At 48.3% G+C, this 19530-nt stretch overlaps 1 protein-coding gene across 9 annotated transcripts in view; it reads right to left on the bottom strand.

Moving 5' to 3' along the window:
- PPFIBP1 (PPFIA binding protein 1) overlaps positions 1-11726 on the bottom strand; it is a 101852-nt gene extending 90126 nt beyond the window's left edge. For 7 of the 9 annotated variants that reach the window (XM_063395473.1, XM_063395478.1, XM_063395477.1 and 4 more), the window contains exon 1: positions 11589-11726. The gene's annotated coding sequence lies outside the window, so the exon portion shown is untranslated. Of the gene's footprint in view, positions 1-9824; positions 10027-11588 lie in introns of all 9 variants that reach the window. The other 2 variants (XM_063395474.1, XM_063395476.1) reach the window with 1 other exon arrangement.
- Positions 11727-19530: the final 7804 nt, after the last annotated feature.

Here is a 19530-nt window from a genome sequence, read left to right as displayed (position 1 = left end):
AATGTTGTTCCTTACCATGTGCAATGCAAAGCCAGGCCTAATTACCACAGCCATAGGAAAATTATATAGAACATTTTTAGTAAGAAGAGAAATTAACTGCAATATCACAGCCAAATTCCAATTTAGCATCAGCAGTCCAGCTGGATACACCATCCTAAACAACTGGGTAGCCGATCCCAAACTGCCACACGTGCTGTAGCTTCCCTACCATTTTTAGTCATAGAATGAGCTGAGTAGGGAGGGACCCACAAGCATCATCAAAGTCCAATTCCTGGCCTGCACAGGACATCCCCAGGATTCACCCCCTGCACCTGAGGTTGTTGTCCAAACCCTCCTGGAGCTCTGGCAGCCTTGGGACTGTGACCATTCTCTGGGGACCTTGTTCAGTGCTCACAACCCTCTGGGGGAAGAACCTTTTCTGGTATCCACCCTGACTCTCCCCTGACACAGCTCCAGCTGTTCCCTCAGGTCCTGTCCCTGGTCACACAGAGCAGAGCTCAGGGCCTCTCCCTGCTCTTCCCCTTGTGAGCTGGGAACTGCTGTGAGCTCTGACCTCAGTCTGCTCTTCTCCAGCTGAACAGACCGAGTGCCCTCAGCTGCTTCTCATGCTTCACCTCCAGGCCCTTCACTGTCTTCACGTCCCTCCTTTGGACGTTCTCTGAGAGCTTCACATCCTTCTTATTTTGTGGCTCTCAAAACTGCAGAGTCCTTCCCCTCTGAAAGAGGCACAGAGATATACCAGTATATCAAGGCAAGCCCCTACAGAAACAATCCCTTATTTCACTCCTGCATTTCCAGGTGCTCCACAGTCAGCTCAGCCCTGCCTAAACAGGGCAGGCCCAACTCTGTTGCTGCCATGCCCCAGAGTGAGGCACGCACACACACCGAGCACAACACCTCTGTTCTGACAACTGCATTTCCACACCAGCACCACGTTCCACCAGGAGCAAAATGATTTCCTGGGACAGCACAGGACACAGTGTCAAACAGCTTCTCTGTGCAGAAACAGAACAGGGAGAGACATCTGTTGCAAGAAAGCCAAACACAGCAACTACAGTTTTTGTTCATCATATCGCTGTGGTATTTTCACTGGTGAATGAATAAATCATCATTTATAGCAAAAGCAAGATTTTCAGTTGGAGGTTATTTACTTTCACCTCAACCACAGCAGCCCTGGCAAGCCAGATGATGTACAAGCCAAGCAGCAAGTGCCTGCATGCTGGGAACTGTTCAAACAGGAATAATTCAATCTTTTTGTAGTCTCACCCTGGCTAATTTGCCACAAGCTGTCTCTTTTCAGATGCTACATGAAACACAAGAAAAAAAACAAGCTGGATTAAGCTGGTCCATTTACAATCAGTTCATCTACAGAGAGTTCAGGTCAGTTCGTTTTCTATGTAAAACAAATTCATTTTTTCAGCTTCACAGGGTTTAAGGAACAAAAATTTATTGCAGTAACCAAACATTGCTCACCGGACAAGCGTGTAGCGATTACTTAACTAATGCAAACAATTTTCAGTCTGCGTGCAAGGAATGCATGGGATAATTCCAGGGCACTCTCTTCCACCAGCATTTTACAAGTACTTTTTACGTAGCTATGGAGACGTTACAGCCTTTTTCATTTTGCTGTCATAACTAGACAGCTATTGATTTCTTTGCAAAATTCCTTGGAAGAGTGGGGAAGGGAGGGGGAGTTTCAAGCACCGTGAGGTCTGAGAGCAACAAGCTGAAGAAAATGGCCACAGATTTCAGATGGAGACATCAGCATGGAGGCTACTTGTAAAAGATAGCCTTGAACCTGGTCCTGCTTTGATACTTATGCAAAAAAGGAGTAACAGAGATTGTCCTCCAACAAGCTTCAAAAGGAAAAACATTTCCAGCCACCACTGCCATCACCCTGCACAAAAGGAGGCCCTACCCAAGGCTAGGCTGTGGTTTTGCTCCAATCCAAATCTCTCTGGAGGCATGGTGGGCCTCCATCCTCGCAGTCATGCTGGGCTACAAGATGTTTCTCTCTCCCTCTGAGCAGGTGACATGGAAGTCTCATCCCTGCCATATCTCACAGGTAATCAGTGCCTCTTCTCCACCCCCACCAGGCATTACAGTGTTGTGATGGACAGGATGCACCTCACTCTCATTCCAACAAAAGCCCAAGGGCTTTCTGTGAGCTCAGCACTGCTGGTCCTCAGCAGCTGATTCTGCCCAAAATGATGCTGAGAGAAATGCTTGTTGACCTTTTAAGATAAATCATTCCTTCATATGCAGATTTAGGACAGCACATCATGACAAGAGAGTCTGAAACATGAGATATCGACCTGGAAAACTCTGTGTCACACAGATGAGGACGTGCAAATAATCATGGATTTAGATCTCGTTCAGAAACTCCCTCAGTAATGAGAACAACAGATCAGGCTCTGAACAGATACTTCCCTTTGGATAAAACACAAAGGAAAGCCTGTTCAACCAAAAAAATTTTCTTAAATTCACCTTAGACCCAGCCAATTGAGAAGAAAACAAACAAAAAAACAAACAAAAATTGTGTGATATAGAAAAAAACCCTAGCCTTTCTTTATAAAAATACAAAAAACAAATTCTTAGAACCAATTTAAGCTCAGGTAAGAAATATAAATATGCATTTCTGAACTTTCCCCTGTGATGTTTCCTTTACAAACATAACAAATTAAAAGCGCAGTCACAAATTAAACCAGCTTTGGTTAAGTGGAGGGGAAAATGGAGCCAGAACCTGCAGAATTATCTCTACCACAAGCTGCAGGAAATTTACCAGCACCACCCTGAAAACAAATCTCAATCTTCTCATCTCCACGCTGCGTTTACAGCTTCATGACTGCTCCCCAAAAGGACACTCCCAACCTCTACTGCAAATGGAAAGAGAGCAAGATGCTGCTGCTGCAGGACAAACCCATGACTGCTCTGTTCACCTAATGTCCATCCAGATATGCAGCCACATCTTCAATTTAGCATTTTTAACTCTTATGAAAGTGGTGAAGAATTAATCATCCTCTAAGCTTCCCAAGAAGCTGGCTGAGGACAGGCAGTGCCATGGGGAATTCCCAGGACTCACGCCATCGCACAGCCAGCTGCTCCCAGATGTTTCCACTAGCCCAACACTGCCAGCAGCACCCCGGATTACAGCAGTACAACAAATCTGGTCACACTACCCAACAGCTGCCAGCAGCAAGCCATGAGCTTGCAGTGTCCCCACGCCATGGGGCACAGCCTCAGCCACTGCTGCTGGATGGCTGCATGTGTCCCCCAGGGCACTGGGGAGGGAGGGGGCACACCTGCACCCCAAAGCCAGCTGCAGTCCTCCCACTCCCCCAGAGCTGGGCACACATCTCCCCAGGATCCCTCACCAGCACAGGCTCCAGTCCTGGAGGAACTGGACAGGAGGGGGGCAGGGAGTGGTGCAACTCCCCCACAGCATCCAAACTCCTGCTGCACATCCTGAAGATATTGCAGAAAACACAGTCGTGTCCAGCACCATCAGAGATTGCAGTGGCCCAGCCCAGCACAGGAGGTCCAACACCAGCTCCACCATGAGTGTGGAAACCTCTGAGAAGATGCTTTTGGTTAGGACCTGTTAGTTACGTGTTTCACATCCAAGAGAAGCTGGATACCAAGGCAAGCCACTATATGCTTCTTCTGGAGGAGAAGAAAACGAATAATAAACCAAACAAAAATTGTGCAATAGAGAAAAAAAAATCCATCTTTTCTTTATAAAAATACAAAAACAAATTCTTAGAATCAATTTAAGCTCAGGCAAGAAATATAAATACGCATTTCTGAACTTTCCCCTGTGATGTTTCCTTTACAAACATAACAAATTAAAAGTGCGGTCACAAATTAAACCAGCTTTGGTTAAGTGGAGGGGAAAAAAATGCTGATGGCTCTAAGATCCAACTGACAAGCCTTTTCAAGTCTGCTCTGATGCAAAACCAACTTCCCAGGGTTTTAAATTAAGAGTAAAGAAATAATTTCCTTGGCTTAATCCTGGTTTGGAAGCAGGACAGAGGATGCTACAACAAAGCCAGCACCTGAACCCAACAGGAGCCACCCAGCTGACACAAGCCTTTCCTGGAGGTCAGCTGCTCCACATATCCACCTCTTCTTCAGCAAGACCCTTGCTCCACTGTGCCAACAGCTGTGGGCAGCAATGGGGAATACTCAGTGTGCCCTGGCTGCTCCAGCACGTCCTCCCCTCTCTCTGTAGGCCACTAACACAATGACACTGCCCACGATCCAGGTCCAGGAGAACAGACATTTGAACTTGGATCTTGAGGGAAGTCACCAGGGACGGCTACTTCAGCCTCCAGCTGCAATGTGGAGGTCCTCCCTCATAGCACAGAGGTCCCCATAGGGTATAGATCACACAAAGGATTTGTCAGCTGTGGGATGGAGCCCCCTTGCTTTTCCTGGGGAGGATAAAATTTCTGTCTGGTTCTTTCAAAGGGAGCTCCATGTACTATCCCTACCCTACCATTGAACAAAAGTCTAACAGAGATGCTTCCAGCGCAAAGGCTGAGCATCACAGCCACCAAACCACCACCTCCCACGTGTTTTCCAGCTTGGAATGCAGGTTGCAGCACCAGGAATGTTCCCCGTTCCTACACAGCCACAGCCTCATCCACACCCCAGCCCTTGCCTGCCTCAGCATCCTGCACAGCTCTTCAAAACAGCACACTCCCCCCAAGGCTGGGGATGGGCAAATATGAATCCATCCTACTTTTGGCACAGGTCCAAAACCTAAAACAGGAGAACAGAGGAGATGGATACTTGAAGACACAGGAAGATGTTCCAAAATCATGCAAAACACAACCACACAGCTGATATCTATGACTACCTGCTCACCATCACCCTGAGAAGATCCCAAGGCGTTTGCTCCCTGTCTCCACAGCACTTCTTCCATAGGAGCAGCCCACCTGACCCCAGCCTAACAGAGAACAGACTCTGACAGTCTCCATATGGATGGAGGGATTTTTCCAACCTATGGCAGCTGTGTAAGGACATGGCAAAGCTGTACAGAACCCAAGATCACAAGGGCTGCAGCCACATGGGATCATAACTATTTTCAGAAACACAGCAACAGCTCAAGGTGTTTCTACAAAAAAAGATACTCTTCTCACCTGCTCTTCAAGACAGACATTAATTAGCAGCACTACACACTGCAGAACCTTAATTTGATCCTACAGACATCTTCACATGCCAACCTCACGACACCCAAACCACAGAGACCAGTCTCCAAACAGGAGGCAGGTTCTTCTCCCCATCCCTTACACTCTACATAAACTAATAATCTAAACAGCCAATCTAAATAGCTAATCTAAATAGCCAACTTCCTTCAATGGTGCTCACACCTTTTCCATGTTTCACAAAGGCTGTTATTTCTGTCAAAACTTCTTACCTGGCTGTAGCTAGTATACAAAATTTAGAGAGAGTATACATACTTTAGAGAGAAAATATGAAGTCAAGAGTCAGTAAAACAGCTTTTCTGTCTGGACTCTATGGACAGACTCAGCCCACGAACCACAAAGCTGGGAGAGAACCAGGCCCCCATGGCCACACTTGTTGACAGAGCCGATGGACAGCTGTGTGCACAGCTGCCACAGAACCCAGGAAAGGAACTGCCCTCCCTCATCCTCAAAACAGATCCTGGCACTGACTGGGTAAATGCACGTGTATTCTTGTTTCTGTCCTCCCTAACAGAGCACAACAAGGGAAAGACTTGAGAATGAGGCAGTTGGGAGGTTGATTGTTTGCCAGTTTGTATACTTTTACAGGTTTTTTACAGTTATTTTTCTGTTACAAACCATAAACTGTGTGTGCAGTGTCTCCCTTCACAACCACTGCAGTGCCCATGAACTATTTGGGGTTAATTCTACACTGACATAGAATACACCCTGTTTTTCCCTATGCTTTGCTTCAGAACTGATCAGTCAGAGACGAGGCAGCAAAGAGCAGACCATTACAATTTCCTCTTATTATGTGTCTGTAACACAGCAAGAACACAAAGTTCTTCTCCCAAATCCACCACATTTGGAGCCATGAGAACTGCTGGATTTAAAAGATGCTGATTCACACTAGGGGTTATCAGCTATTTCCCATCTGTGACACAATTCCACAGCTGTCTGGCAGCACAGAGCTCTCCACTCTGCAGTTCAGATGCTGCAGCAGCTGGCTCAAGTCTCAGCCTTCAGTTCTCCACTAATATTTAGGGGAACAGCCTATAAAGAGAGATGCAAGTGCAAACTACCATTTGCATCAGCACACTTGACCTTGGAGCCTTCTGTGCACAGGTATCATTTGGCATTTTTTATTCATGCAAAAGTTACAACACTGCGCCTGCTTGAACAGGGATTACTATCAAAATGTATGCCGAGGGCTGCTTAAAGTCACTGGGTTAGTTATTCTTACCTCCCTAAAACACCACAAGCCAGAGACTGCTGAATGGACTCTGATGCTGTTCTGTGACACAACTTGCACTGCTTAATGATGCAGAAGCACAGAAGGGAACAGGAGCATCCTCACCTCACCAAAAACAATTCCTCCCAGCCAGCACCACTAGTGGGGAGCTCTCTCCAGCAGTATCAGCTCTGTCAGCACAAATGGGCTGAGTGCTCCAGGCAAGAGCTAGTAGGACTCACAGCCAGCAGATATCTTAGTTTGGCAAGGCTGGACTACACAGCCCAATCTCTCTGAAATTCCCCACCTGCATCACTCCAGGCTGGGGCAGAGTGGCTGGGAAGTGCCCAGCAGAAAAGGACAAGGCGTGCTGGTCAGCAATGGCTGAACATGAGCCAGCTGTGCCCAGGTAGGCAAGAAAGTCAATGGCAGCTGGCCTGGGCCAGCAATGGTGTGGCCAGGAGAACCAGGGCAGTGACTGTCCCCGTGTCATGGCACTGGTGAGGCCTCAGCCCAAGTGCTGTGTCCAGTTCTGGGCCTGGCACTGCAAGATGGACAGGACTAGGCTGGAGCGCATCCAGGGAAGGGAACGGAGCTGGGGAAGGGGCTGGAACACAAGTCTGATGAAGGGAAGCTGAGGGAGCTAGGGAGGCTCAGCCTGGAGAAAAGGAGGCTCAGGGGGAACCTTCTGGCTCTGCACAGCTCCCTGACAGGAGAGGAGAGCCAGGGGAAGTCGGGCTCTGCTCCCAGGGAACAAGGCATAGGACAAGAGGGAATGACCTCAAGCTGTGCCAGAGGAGGCTCAGGTTGGGCATCAGGAGGAATTTCTTCATGGAGAGGGTGCTCAGGCTTTGGAAGTGGCTGCCCATGGAGGTTTGGAGTCCCCATCCCTGGAGGCATCCAAGCAAGGACTGGACGTGGCACTCAGTGCTCTGGGCTGGGTGACAAGGCAGGGACAGGGCACAGGTTGGGCTCATTGACCTTGGAGGTCTTTTCCAACCTATCAGATTTTGTGATTCCATGATTAATGATAAGGATGACCCAGGCAGGGGCAGGGAACGGAAAGGCTTTGCCTACAATGGGCTGCAAAACCTGTATCTAAATATAGTTCCACAGAGGAAAGAAATCAGCTTTTTACACAATTGGTTTATCTTGGCCTTTTAACAGAAACAGAAGGACAGCCAATCGAAAAAGGAGAAAACTTTAACCCAGCACACTTTTCTTGTGTACTGCAGACATCACAGAGGAGAAAAGTGCTCTGGAAGCTAAAGGACACCTGGAAATTCTATGTGCCCATAGCAGGAACAATACATAGCATGGGCAAGCAACTGTGAATCCACTGTGATGACTGAATTATTAATAAAAAATTCCATCCTTTAAGCACAAATAAAGTACTATTTTGGTAGCAAGCACGAGTAGAAAAGTAACAAACAGTCACTGTCTTCAGTATGAGCTGAATCAATACTCAGGTCAATCTGTGAGAGAGAGGAGGGGGAATAAAAAGGAGAAAGTAGAAAAATGCATCATTACCTACATCTCAAGGTACTTTCCCAGCTGAGCACCCTCCCAAGGGAGAGGGAGATCCAACGAAAAGATCCCACCAGAAACCCACCGAGAGATGTCAGGACATACTGTGATCCCTGCTGAAGTTGCCTCAAACTGGAAACACACAACAGGTGCAGGTAACAAACCCACGGCAAGAGAAACACTGACCTCCAAGATGACCAAGTTTTCATTCTGGATTAGATGCTGACTTTTCCTAACACAGAGCAAGAAATGTCATCTCTGAGGAATAGCACAGAGCCTTTTCTGTGTGATGAAAAGGTTAATGCTTGCAAGCCAAACATCTCCAAAGAGCTGCCTGTGATTTCTGAAGCTGTCATTAAATGACCATCCTGTCTTCACTCAGCCAGGGCGGGAATTTATAGTAAATGCTAAAAAAACATGTGGGCATAAACACCAGCAGTAAGCATGAGGCCAGGCAACACAGTTCATCTCTCCTGGGCTGGATTCAAAAGCAAAGTCACTAATGGGATGACTAATGGGATGACTAACGGGATCTCACAATTACTAATGGGGGAAGGGGTTCACTATTCAGCCTAAGTACAGGAAGGTATTAAGTAGTTTTATTTATGACGGTATTAAGTGTTTTTACCTATTCTTAATGCACAGCTGCAGGCACACGTTCCACACAAGAAAAGTGAACACAACAAAACTTGCCTGAACCTTCCAATAAACCTGTTCCTTGCTTTTGTACATTTAGAGATGTGGTTTGGCCAGGCAGAAATAGGTCAGATCATAATTGCACACTTTAAAGCAGCCACATAACTTCAGTTTTGCTTTGAAGCCCTGACAATCACCAAGGTAACCACCAGAAGAAGCTGTCTCAGATATACCAACCTAACCTGCACATCCCCATTTAGCAGCTGGGGCAAAAGTTACCAGCACCTCCTTGAGGAAGGGCATGCAAGTGGCACAGGGGCTTTCCTGGCCACCCCTAACACCACAGGATGTTTTGTCATCCCCCTAAATCCTGCCTAATATTTGGGCTCTGACATCTCTGTCGAAAACTACTGCAAAACAGCAGACTCCCCAGTCAGAGGCATTTTGGGGTTTTATCACCCCTTTTAAACCACCTCAGGAACCAGGGATATGTTTTTGGAACATCTGTACCAGATTTGGGATCTGGTCCCCTCTCTGTGCTCCCTCCACCTTCCCAGAAAAACACACACAAAGCACAACAAAGAAAATCAGCCAGTTCCTCAAAGGAGTTTACAGCAACTCCCTTGTGCTCAGCAAGCCAAAGGCCTGGTTTGATGCAATCCAGCACCGACAAGAAAGTGCTAAACCTTCGCTGGTTTCAAAGCTCTCCAGAGAAAGGATTTCCACTTCACTGGAAGTGTTCCTTTAAGTGGGGAAAGAACCATCAGAGAACTCCCACTTGGAGGCATTAAAGAGACAAAACCTCCTCAAGGACACTGCACCGAGCACCTCATCACTCACAGCTCTGCCTGTCCTCAGGCCACCCGGACCTGGCCACCGAGCAGTGACCACACTTTGTCCTGCTCATCACCAGGGACCAATGGCACCAGACAGGCCGGCAGCACCACCTGGGAACCTCACTCCCCTGGGAATGGCTCTCATCTCAGAAATGTTAACAATTATCCTCCTGTTGCCACGGGTCACAGGCAAAGCCTCCCCATGCACCTCCACTGACACTTGCAGCGGTGCCCCTCTCCTTCCTGCAATGTCACACTGCACTGGCAGCACAGCCCAGAAGGAAACAGGACTGGCATCTAAGCAGGAAAGAAGATGAAATTCCCCACGGTTCCCTGCCCCAGGGACATCCCTGGTTCCAAGGCACTCCACCCTGCCCTTCAGGGACAAGCAGAAATGTTACTCACCGAGTGTCCTCCACAGCCTGGGCCTGCTGCACACACGTGCACAGGACAAACCAACTTCAACATTCCTCAGCACAGCTCTTACACCCAGAGGCAGCAAATGGATGAAATCCCAGGGCTCAAGGCAGGACAGGGGCTCCCAAAGAGGGAACCTGCTCCTCAGGGCCCCCCTCACAGCCAGGCAAACAGGTGGGGCTCTCACTGCCTACAGGGAGGACAGAAACACCAACTTCACCCTCCTGGTATGGGAACATCAATCCTCATGTGTGAGCACCACTGACAGTCACTGTCACTGCCAGCAGCTGAGCTCTGATACAGCTTTTCAAGAAGCTGTGCCAAATCCAAAACTCCACTGGGATGGGACTAAACTGATCCAGAGAGTGCTCTGGCTCTTCATTTCTTAGTGGTGTGAAGAAGTTAAGAGGCCAAAATCTTTGCTGCACTTGAAACACAGAGGTGAAGCAGGTTTCTGCTTTCCTACTTTCCAGAATGCCTCTCAAACCAGCCTGCCATGCTGCCTCACTGAGAGCACCAGTTTTACTGAAACCTCTACTTACATCCTTCATAAATGTAAATCCTCAGGATACAGCTGCTCCCTTAATAGAGGCAATAAACCGTGAGCTGACACTCCGGGACATCTTCTTCCCCAAAGCTCCACGGTGTGAGCATGGAGAATATTGCCACTCCATGACCCATTTCTGCTGTTTACTTTTTGGAATGCAGCGACACTTGCATTGCTCAATGTGCTGCCAGTGCAATCCACACAGAGCCTACACACGGCGCTGCCTCTGCTCGGGCCACAGTAAGGAGAGGCAGCAGAGCCTCCGCAGGCTCAGGCTCGGCCAAGCCCAGCCTGAAACTCTTCCTGTGCTCCTCACTCACACGAGGGAGCACACACGTGTTACACCACAGCCAAGCCTTTAACACCAAAGCTTCCCTTCCCCCGGAACAGCCACGGAGGTGTAAAGCCCCTTTTACAGCTCCAGCCGCACCCCAGCCACGGTGTGAGCAAGCACAGCGAGCTCAGCTGTTAGGAGCCACGGCTGGAGCAGAAACAGACCTCGACAAAATAATTACAGCATGTAAGAACCCCAGGCCTTAAATCAAACCACATCTGTTAGCTCTAGATAAAACTCATAACTGCAGTTCCACAGCACCAGTGCCTGAAGTCCTACTAGAGTCTGAAAAGATAAAAGCGGAGACCGCCAAAACTTCCCGAAAAGTTCCCTCAGGTCCAGCACAGAAACAAGGCACAGAAGGTCGGGAGTGCCGAAAGCACTGGGAGGCGACACCGGGACAGGGACACGCAGGGGGACAGAGGCTGGGACACGGCACGGGGACAGGGACACGCAGGGGGACAGAGGCTGGGACACGGCACGGGGACAGGGACACGCAGGGGGACAGAGGCTGGGACACGGCACGGGGACAGGGACACGCAGGGGGACAGAGGTTGGGACACGGCACGGGGACAGGGACACGCAGGGGAAGAGAGGCTGGGACACGCAGGGGGACAGGGACACGCAGGGGGACAGAGGCTGGCGGGATGTGGCGCGGCAGCTCCCCCGTTCCCTCGCTCCGGGCACACGCGGCGCTCCCGTCCCCGGGCCCGGGCCGGCTCCGGCCCCGCTGCCGGGGGGCCCCGGGCCATGGCGGCGGCAGAGGAGGAGCCGCCGGGGCAGAGCACGGCGGGGCTCATCCCGCCGGGACACGAAGTTGCCGCACTCTGCTCCGAGCGGTCTCGGAGCGGCTCCCGAGAACTTCCCCTACCTGCGGCCGAACCGCGCAGAGCCCTCCCGGGGCGGCCGCGCCTCCGCCGGCTCCGGGCAGCCCCTGCCGCCGTCCCGCCCGCGCCGCTCCGCTCGGGGCCCGCCCGCTCCTCTCGGGGCCCGCCCCGCTCCGCCCGCGGCCCTGGGACCGGCCCCGAGCCGCCGCTGTGCCCCGCCCGGCCGAGGCACCGCCCGCCGCCGCCGCCGGGGCCGGCCATGAGGGAGCGGGCATGTTCTCAATGCCCCTCACGGGCAGTCACAGCATCGCTGGGGCTGGAAGAGACCTCAGAGGTCATCGAGTGCAGCCCGTGACTGAACACGGCGCGGAGCTATCCTGACACCAGGCTTAAAACCCCCTCAGGAACCGTGACTGCCCCCTCCGGGGAACAGCCCAGGATGCCCTGCCCGGGGCCCGGCCTTCGCTGCACACCTCGGGACCGCCACGAGTGTCCCCGGTCTGCGCTGCCCTGAAGCAGCCCGGGATCCTCCTGAACCGCTCCTGGGCAAGGGAAGGGGCCCGGCCGCGGCCCCCGAGCCCGGTGCTGCAGCTGCAGAGGCAGCACCCCTACCGCAGCACGGAGTGACCCCCTGGGTAAACCCGCAGTGCACCGTGCCGGCGCTTTGCCTCAGTGCTGGGGATAAACACGGTGCAGGTTTTCATGCAGTCATCCTTGCTACATTCACACGAACATTACTCTCGGTTATACAGTGTGAGGGACTCCGTGCACTCCATCAACAGCCCTGCAGCCACGCCACAAACCAGCCTTTGCTTTAACAGCTCCATGGCAGAAAGGCCTGAGGTGCTGCTCTTTCAGGAGTGGAGCCACACTGCAGACCAAGGGGTTCAGCCAACTAACTCTTAGTTTTGTTTGGAGTTGACTCAAAGCTCTTCCTCCCATCCTTTCTCCAAGAGCTGGGTTAGAGAAAACTTTTCCTGTTTTGTTCATGGAAAAGACAATTTGCTTGTACTCTGTTTCTGACCGTAACATGCAAAAAAGTGGAAGTTTCCATTCAAAATGAAAAAAGTGTTGCTGACATGTTGAAAGCAAACATTTTGAATTCCCATCAAAAATGGAAAGGTATCATTTGCTTTTTAAGCATAGTTTGCAAAAAGGAGGAGTTGATCCACAACACTTTTTTTCTGGCAAGTTACCAGCCTGTCATGTTGGCCACACAGCTCCAGTGTGTCTCTAAACAGCAGGACCGAGTTTTCGACTATTTGAAAAGAAAGGCAGTTTAAAAATATCTGAGTTTCTTTGGTATATTCTATTTCTAGTACCTCTGTTTCAAAACTTTGGTGCCTACCTATGGTTCTGATGCTCTGCAGATGGTCTTTTTGCCCATTTTCCTCAAATCTTCATCAATTCTCCAGCAAATGTTACCAGTTTGCTGTCAGCTGATGGGTGACTGCTGATCACACTCCAGGTCACACCAGGCTGAATCACGGGGATTCTTCTCCAGCACTCCATCCTTCCTGAAATGGCTAGATTTGGACTTGCCCAATAACAAGCACTTGGAACAAATATGGATCCACTATTCTTCAGCCTTTGTTTTTTGAATCGAATTTTCTGTTGATTGTGGGTTTTGCACTTTGAATTTTTAATTCAGAAAGTGAAGATCTCTATTAAAAAATCTAATGCAGAAGAGCTTCATTTGTCAGGATGGCTGAGAGAGATCTCTCTAAAAACAAATCTTATCAGACAGAACATTTCAAACAACTGTTTGGATTCTTTCCTCAAAGAAAATACCTTTGCAAGTTAAGACAAACCTCTGATAAGGCTTTCTGGTGTGCTTATCTCTCATCTTCCTGAATAGCTTAGCCCTTTTTGCTCCAGGCTGGTTTACAAGGAATGGTTGATTTTCTCCACCTTTGTGAAAATGCAGCAGCCTCTGAGCAGGCAAACAATTTGCAGGTCCCTCCTGTGAAGGCTTGGGGAGGTTACAAGGAGTAAGAGCATTTTTCACTCCTTGAGGAGTGAAAAGAGCTTTTTCCTCACTTTGCACTGGGAACACGCACTGTCTCCGTGGCTACAAATCAATAAATGGCATTAAGCCCTATATTTCAAGAGCTGTCAAAGGCATTTTGAAGTAGCAGTGTGCACTTTCTTACAGGATTTTCTTTGGGCAATACTTCCCATCTCCCACACACAGCATGGTACAGCCAGGAGTAGTGACCAAGTGCAGTTAATTTTCAGCTGGATCAGTGGGGTGAGCAGATGAGCTCTAAGATCTCTGGTACAAAGCAAGTGATTTTAAGAAAAAAGTCCTCCCTATCAGGGTGATGAGGTCCTGGCACAGGGTGCCCAGAGAAGCTGGGCTTCTCCATCCCTGGAAGCATCTGAGGCAAGGCTGGATGGGGTTTGGAGCAACCTGGGATAGTGGAAGGTGTCCCTGACCATGGCAAGGGTTGGGAACTGGATGATCCTTGAGGTCCCTTCCAATCCAACCCTTGCTATAATTCTATGATTCAATCAATGCTAACTCACAGGGAAGGCACTGAAATACAATAACAAGCCATGTACATCACAGCCAATGTTTAATAATTTTTTGTTAATGAATTCAGCACTTTGTTGGGCCCCAAGGGTTTTCTTCTAGACCAAACCTGTTCCCCAAAACACAATAGCTGAAAGAGCTGAGAGATCTTCTTCCCAAAGAACAATGACTTCCCACCCAGGCTTTGCATGGCTTGCACTTCAGGACAGCTCAGAAAGTGGACTCAGTGAGTCTCCTTATTCCCAGTGGGGTATTAACCCTGCAGCTGAGACAGGGTGTTTTCAGGTCAGGGCTCCATCACTGACTCTCCCGGCACAGTTGTGTCAGTCAGGGCTGTGATAAGATCCTCTGAAGCCAGAGCTGTGCTAGCAAAAGCACCTTGTGCAGATGGAGGTACAAGGAGAGAAAATGGTGCTTTTGTCCTGGGAGCTTCTTTCACATGAGGGAGCTGGAATTCACTCTCTCAGCAGCAGCACAGTTTTACTGTTAGAAGCCATTATACTGGAAATCTTTTCTGACCAACTATTGCAGCTGGGCTGTAAAAGTTGTCCTGGCCTTCAGCTCCCTGAAGTATCCTGATTGTTAAATACTCAACACAGCAAACTCTTTTGGCCTTCAGCTTCAGTATGACACCATATTCAGTCCTGGGACAATGCAGTGCACAAACAATTTCTAGCTGTCAAATCCATACCTGGACCTTTCTCCTCCTGTTTAAATTCCCATCCAATCCCTTCCTAAAAAGGACAGGAGAGATTCTATGCCCAAAGGATTCGTAATGCAGAGCAGCTGAAGTACAAAAGGCTCCCAAACTGTACCCCCCAAACAGTCAAACTTCTGACCTCAGCTGTCCCATTCCTGGCTCTTCCCACAGTGTTTGAAAGCACAAAGGAAAGCCCTGCACACTGAACGTGCTGCTGAACTGATGGAAGAGATGCTGTCCTGTCTTGGCTCTGCTGCAGAGTTTCTGGTCTAAACTTTCTCTGTCCTGAAGTTCCTGGTTTCAACCCTCCAAAAAGCAGAAGGCCATTTAAGAAGTGACCAGTCTGCCCCAGCGCTTGGGACTCTTTCAAGAGCCCAGTTTCAGATGATCACTCTTGTGTGTTTGATCTGGAATGTTGTGTAATTAGCCCCTGCAAATCAAGAAAAAGCAAACTCTAGTTCTTTTTCAAGTGGACAAGAAAGCTTTCCATAAAATTTCACGTATCCATGAAGGTGAAAATGTAATTAGCTACAGGAATCCCTCCAGCAGGAACACTGAGAGTGAACCAGCATGAACCTCAGAGATGTGTCAGGGTGGATCTGGAAATCACAAAGAGCAGTGTTACAAATCAGAAGATGCTGCATATTTTATGTAAAATGTGAGCAAGAGAAAACCTCCTGACGTGAGTGGGAATCACATCAGGCTCAGCTGGAGGAATCCATACCATGGCAATAGCACAGGTGCCTGAAAAGATTGGATGTTCCAGACCATTGTCTTCCCATTACTCTGAATTATTGCTTCATCAAAAGCAGGAAAGGAAAGGTTACACTTAGACAAAGTTTTATATTCATAAATTTCTGCAGGCCTACCAAACATTTTTTTCTTCTCCCTGGAGGTCTCCCACTCATTTATTTAGGTATAAGTGCACCTTAACCGGGCTGAAATCCTCATTAGGTTCACGTACAGGTATTTGCTAGAGCATTCTCTCAATTTCAGCATCAGCAGATAATTGTTGCTTACACTCAGGAGAGGTTTTCTGATATAGTCAGAGCTCAGTGGGGCTGAAGAGAAGCCCTTTGGGTACTCTAAGTGTTTAACTTCAAGCACAGGACAAAATGTTCACCAGAGGACTCAGGAACTGGCATAAAGGTGCCAGCAATAACTTTTCCTGGTAGCCCCCACACTGGAATGTCCCAGATAAGCACCTCTCCACTGAAATGCACACACGAGGCTGGCACAGCAAGGCACATACCCGAGTCTGTGAAGCACAGCAAAGTGTTATCAGAGCAAAGCAGGCGTGCTGGATGCAGCAGGACATAACAACCCTACCAGAAACTCCCTTTGTAGCATCTGCCTAATCTGGAGGAGACTTTCCCTCTAGTCACAGCCAAACTCATCCCTTGCACAACTCGCACTGTTAATCACGGCTGACCTCATGGCCACCCTTCATCCATGCCTGGCTGCTGATGACATCCTACAGCTAAGTTTTGCTTCCCAACCACCAGGATAACTCTCACTTTTCACTTCCCACTAATTTGGAGCACATATTGCTTTCATTCCTTTCAAAATCTCTTTCCGCATTCCCATTGCCTAGGGAATTATGTGAATATTTTCCTTGAATTTTCCTGAAGTTTCTCAGATACCCAAGCACATCTCCTGGTTTGTTCTTGGCATCAACTTCTAGATGGTAATGAAGAACCACCTGAAGTGCTGCTCCAGGCAGTCCTTCCACAGTCCTGACAGCACCAGGCTGACAGGCACTCCCCAAATCCCCCAGCCCTGGGACAGCCATGAAGCTCCTTTCTGAAGAGAGTCTCAAACAGTGTGAGTACCACGGCAGGCTGGACTGTGATGCTGCAGAGCAGCTGAAGGGTTCATCCCCCGGTGCATTCCCTGCAGGAGCAGCAGTGCAGAGCGCAGATGTCGCTGCCCGGCACGGCCGCAGCCTCTCGGTGCAGCTCTGCACAATGAGGCAGTGTCAGAGCCGGCCCGGCCGGCCGGGCCCTGCTGGGCTCAGCCTTTAAGTGGCCTTCAGGAGCGGAAAACAACGCGCTCCAGACATTCCTGAAATATTCGGGCTGAGAGGCCACGGAGGAAGGCGACAGCATCCTGCCCAGACGGGAGCAGGAACTGCGTTTGCTTCCCATCTCCGAGAGATGCGTTCACATCGTTTGTTCCTGGACTGACCTCTCTGGAAATGCCTTTTGCTGGTGACTCACTGAGGTGGGAAGCCAACCCAGGCTCCCCGGCTGAGTCAATCAGGTGGCAGGACCCAAGCAAGTTAATCACTTGAGATTACTGGAATCTTCTGCTCTGGAGAGACAAGAAGTGATAAGGAAAGTCTTAGGGGCTGACTGGAGTAGTCACTGAGCTGTCTCCCTGCATCAGTCAGCTTGGTGCTTGCCATGCTCCAAGCAAAGTGACAGACAGCCAGAAAACAGGGATTAATTTTTCCTGAAAGAAGGGAGAAACATGGAAAATACAGCTCCAAGGGAGCACAAAGAAATGGTGGTCATCAAAACTTTTGGTTTTGTTCTCCCTCTCTCTCCCCCTTCCCACAGATGTGGAGAATAAATGGTATCTTCATTCATGGAAGATACCTATTTTTTAGGTTAGAAAAGACATCAAAATGATTTTTATTCTCCACTTCACTTGTGAGCCCTGTCTTCTTGTGTTAAGGATAAGTAGAAGAAACAAAGGGATTTTGTTTAAGTGGGAGTAAGTCATGTCTGAGTGAGTATGGCTGATAGGAATAGTTTATAAATAGAACTTCACTAAACCTATAAAATTAAAATGTTTACATTATATACCTAAAACAAATGATTTGAGGACCACGCATGAGACAAACAATGGGGTAAAAACAAATCACCCTTCAGCATTCCTGCTGGAAGGTGTGCAGGGTGGACTGAATTTCGGTTGTCTGCTGGTGAATTGGTGGAATAGTTGCCTCTTCCCATTGCAAAAGTGCCTGAAGTCATTACACAATTGAAATCTGGATGTCACAGAATCACAGAATGGTTTGGGTTGGAAGGAACCTTAAATATCATCCAGTTCCAACCCCCAGCCATGGGCAGGGACACCTTCCACTATCCCAGCTTGCTCAGAGCCCATCCAGCCTGGCCTTGGACACTGCCAGGGATGGGGCATCCACAGCTTCTCAGGGCACCCTGTGCCAGGGCCTCACCATTCTCACGGAAAGAATTTCTGCTTTTTCAGACTGCACTTACTCCACAATGTCCTTGCTGGTCAAACATTTTAACTTCCACCCCTGACAATGCATTGATTTTAACATTTTAAGAGAAACAGGCAATACCTGTGGCGGTCACCTCTGCTTGGCCAAACGCCTCCTGCCGAACACTTTACAAGCCCTATCAGCTCATTAATGCCCAATTTGCTAATGCACAGGCACCAGGATCCTGCATCAGCCGTCCTGTCCTGGTTTGTCTTCGTGTCAAAAACTCCTGGTAACTTCTCTAAAGAGACAGTGGTGAGAGTGCACCAAGGCCTTGGAGAGCAGGAGGTCTGCTTTTGTTTCGGAGAACAGCTCTGCTCATCTTCTGGAAAAGCAGCTTGGGTTCCTAAAAGAATCATTTTCTCTTACAAAGGTTCACTAAAGAAGTTTCAAATGTAAGTGATCAAAGTCATTGCTGCGAGTTTTTCCTCTAATCCTGAGTTCTGGAAAGAACTATTTCAGCATTTCCAAATAATTTAGTCGCCACTTCCCTTTACTCAGATTATTTCTCGTGTACTTACATACAGCACTGCTATATTTGTACACAAATCACCTGAAAATTAAAAAAAAAAACAACAAAAGGCATGAAATTCAGATATGAGGCCTTTAATTTATACACAAAACGTGCAGGGAACATTAAAAGATGTTTCAGTCCATCTCAGGCATCTGAGGAATGATGTTTTCACATTTAAGATAAAACAGAAGTCAGAAGTAATCATTATCTTCTGGCAAGTGTTTTTCAAACACAGAAGACCCCCTTAATGTTTGGGAATCAGGACTTTAGACTGAATGATTTTTAAAAATCTTGTCTTCTTTTAAAGTATATGTCTATACTTTTACATATAGTTAAGTAAATACTTAAGCTGGATTCACTAATAATTCAATAGCATACTTAAGATATAAGCCTATTTTAAATAAAGTGTGAAATTTTTACACTGAGTATTAAAACATAAGTTTAATATATATATATTAAAACTCAATAAAATTCAGGGTGAAAATCATGAACATTTTCTACTAAAGTTTTAAAGAACATGAAATCAGCCCAGCTGATGGAATTACCATCTGAACATCTGGAACAAGAATTGGCTGAAGTGAACCAGCTTTTGATAAAAGGGATTTTTCTACATGTGCGGAAAGGGTATTGGAGCTGAACAAGCTGAATAATCTGAAACAGAAACAGCAATAAGTTCAAAGCTGAGAAACTAACTGGAGACTACCCAGCTGGCTGAATAAAAGCAGGGAGTGGAAGTGCCACCTCTCTTCAGGATTATGTATTGAGGGATACTGACCAGCAGCAAGCACTTGGATTCACCACCTGTAAATGATCTGTCTAAATCAGCTACATTTTATAAAAAGTATACAGTGATGAGCTCTGCATGGGTTCTTCTGTGGACAGTACACATGTCCAGCTCCGCCAGGTTAGTCAGATATAATTAATAAATAAACATGTGATACATGGGCATGTCTCTGCAGGGAACAAACTGAGCTCGCCCTCTCCTGCAAACACAGGAGATCATG

Source organism: Prinia subflava, chromosome 4 (assembly GCF_021018805.1).
Source record: "Prinia subflava isolate CZ2003 ecotype Zambia chromosome 4, Cam_Psub_1.2, whole genome shotgun sequence".
Lineage (NCBI taxonomy): Eukaryota > Metazoa > Chordata > Aves > Passeriformes > Cisticolidae > Prinia > Prinia subflava.
Note: the sequence above shows the minus strand (reverse complement) of the source record. Positions and strands in the feature narration are given on the sequence as shown.